The sequence below is a fragment of the Tupaia chinensis genome, unplaced genomic scaffold (assembly GCF_000334495.1).
Source record: "Tupaia chinensis unplaced genomic scaffold, TupChi_1.0 Scaffold000135_1, whole genome shotgun sequence".
Taxonomy (NCBI): Eukaryota; Metazoa; Chordata; class Mammalia; order Scandentia; family Tupaiidae; genus Tupaia; species Tupaia belangeri.
The window spans coordinates 438259-441602 of NW_006159604.1; the positions used below are offsets into that span (position 1 = coordinate 438259).

General features: G+C 33.5%; 1 pseudogene; it reads right to left on the reverse strand.

Moving 5' to 3' along the window:
- The window catches only part of LOC102493478 (40S ribosomal protein S2-like), a 73689-nt pseudogene that overhangs the window by 58643 nt on the left and 11702 nt on the right, over positions 1-3344 (reverse strand).

Consider the following 3344-nt stretch of genomic DNA (forward strand, 5'->3'; position numbering starts at 1 on the left):
GCAACACCCCCCGCCCCTGGGGGGCCAGCCACACCACAATTCCCTCTCCATTCTGCTCTCAGGATTTTGGGTATGCATATACATGTGCCCAGCATGTTTTTCAAGCTGCTGGGTTCAGGACTCAAACTGCACAGTAGACCATGTAGGATCCAGGCACCTTAACCTCCACACCACCTGCTGGCCTGTAAGATTGTGAGATATTCCCCTTCATTCTTCATGCTGATATTACGTATTATATTGATTGATTTTCATATGTTTAACCATCTTTGCATTCCACTAATAAATCTCACTTGCTTTGCTGTATAATGGTCTTAATATGCCACTGACTTCAGTTTTTTAGTATACTATTAAGGATTTTTACATCAGTATTTGCTAGGGATATTGGTCTATAGTTTTTGTGTAGTATTTTTTAGTTTTAGTTTTAGATTTTTGGTTTTTAGTTTTTTTCTCCTACCCACCTATCATTTTATTGTCTGGTTTTGTTATCAGGATAATGCTACCCTTAGAAAATGAGTAAGAAATTTTTCCATACTATTCAATTCTTTGGAAAATTTTTAGATATATTAGTGTTAATTCTTCTTTAAATGTTTATTGTAGTTCACCAGAGATGCTGTTTGGTCAAGGGTATTTCTTTGTTAGGAGGTTTTTAATTACAAGTTAAATTTCCTTAAAAGTTAGAGGTCTATTCAGATTTTCTTTTTCATTATAATTCATACTTGGTAAGTTTTCACTATTTTCTTCCTATTAGTTTTCTAATTTTCTTTCCTTAATTTATTTCTAATTTCCTTCTGTTGTGATTGAAAAAGATTTCTCATATAATTTCAGTACATTTTATTTTGTGCCCTAGCATATAGTTTATTCTGGTGAATGTTCCACATACTTGAGAACATACTGATGTTTAAACGGCTCTGTATATGTATATTAGGTGCAATTGGCAGATAATGATGTTCAAGTGTTCATGTCCTCTATTTTTATTTTGAACTTCTGTTGGATTGTTCTATCCATTATTGTAAGTGTGCTATTAAAATCTCTAACTATCATTTAGAGTTCCCCATTTTCCCTTTCAGCTCAGTCAATATTTTCTTCACATAATTTGGACCTCTGATTTTTGGTGCATATGTATTTGTAATTGTTGTATCTTTTGGTATATTGACACTTTTATCAATATATAAAGTTTTTGTTATCTTTGGCAGGTTTTATTTATATTTGTATGATAAGAGTACAACTACTACAACTCTCCTATGGTTATTATTAGCATGAAATATCTTTCTCCTTCCTTTTATTTTGTAACAATTTGTGTCCTTAAATCTAAAATTAGTCTCTTAAAACTAGCATATAGTTGGCTCATGCTTATAAATCCATTTTTGCCAACCTGTACCTTTTAGTTAAGAGTTTATTCCACTTACATTTAAAATAGCTACTTATAAAAGGACTTACTATTTATTTCTCTTCTCTGTGTCTTATAGCTATTTTGTGCATTATAAGTGATTTTAAGCCACCGGTTCTGGGACTCAAACCGCGATCAACTACATGGGAGTCCAGCAACATAGCCATTACTCTAACTGCTGGTCCTGGCAGCATGAGTTTTAAGGCTCCAGGACTTGAATTGCGGTCAAATATGTGAAAGTTCACCAACGTAACTGTTACACCATATGCTGGTCCTCCATCAATGTTTTTTGAATTGATACCAACTTGACTTCAATCATATACAAAAAAAAAATCTATTCTTGTATAACTGTATCCTCCATACACATTGTTATTAATCTCACATTTTTATATGCTATGTATCCATTAATATAGATATATGTTTTCTGCATTTATTCTTTAAATCCAATAGAAATAAAGAGTCAAAATTGTAATAATACTGGTTTTTATATTTGCCCATGTATTCATATTTACCAGAAACATTTATGTCATCTTTATGTTGTTATATGTAATGAGTTACTGCCTAATGTCCTTTCATTTCAATCTGAAGTATTCCCTTTATCATTTCTGTAGGGCAGATGTAGGGGTAATGAAATTCCTGAACATTTGTTTATCAGAGAATCTATTGGGCTGGTAGATCGTGTAGCGGTTACATCACTGAACTCTCACATGACTGACAGCAGTTCGAGTCCTGGACCCAATGGCTTGAAACTCATGCCAGGTGCATGTGGATGTGTGCCCAGGATCCCAGCAGGAGAATGGTGGAGAAGAGATTGTGACATGGCCAACCCTCTTGGGCAGTGATTTCTCACTTTCCCTCTCATTGTTTCTGTTTTTCACTCTCTCTAGCAAGTGCATGTACCCTAAGGCATAAACCTCTATAAAAAGGGAAAAAAATAGAGAATCTGTTAATTTTCACCCTTATAATAGTCTTACTGAATATAAGATTTATAGTTGACAGCTTTATTTTTCTTTTAATACTTTTAAATGTGTCCTCTTACTGCTTTCTGACTTCCAAGGTTTATGCATAGAATTCTACAGGTAATTTTATTGAGCATCTTTTTACGTGATTATTCTTTTTTCTCTTGCTGATTTCAATATTCTCTCCATCTTTGATTTTCAAAAGTTAGATTTGCATAACATTGTCATAGATATATCTTACTCCAGGTTCTTTGACCTTTTTGGATTTGTATTTTCATGTTTTTTTTTTTTATCAAGTTTGAGGAATTTCCCACCATTAATATTCCAAATAATATCTATGAATTGATATTTCTATGTATTCCTTTATTCTTTGGAACTTCCACAAGATATATATTAGTCTACTTGATGATATCCCATAATTCCTTTAGCTCTGTTTCACTTTTTTAAATTCATTCATTCATTTCTGCTTCTCAGATTCCATCATTTCAAATGCCCTATATTCAAATCACTGATTCTTTTTTCTGCTTGCTCAAATCTGCTCTTGAACATTTCTATTGAATTTTAGAATTCAGCTATTATATGTTTCTACTCCAGAATCTGGTTCCTTTTTACAATTTTTATTACCTTATATATGCTCATTTTGTTAGAATATAATTTGCTGGGACCAGATGGCATAATGGTTATGTCACTGGACTCCCACATAGTCGACTGAGGTTCAAGTCCTGAACCCAGCAGCTTAAAACATGCTGGGTACATGTGCATGCATGCTCAAGAATCTGAGAGGAGACTGAAGGGATTGCAGTCTGACCAACCCCCTGGTGGGTAATCTCTTGCTTTCTTTGTTTTAAAATTTAATTATTATCATCATAATCTTGTTTATATTACATTGAATCACATATAACTTTACAGTGTATTACATTGCTTTTTCAAAAAGGAATGCCATCGGGAACCAGCAGTTAGCGTAATGGCTATGTCGCTGGATTCCCACGTAGTTGACC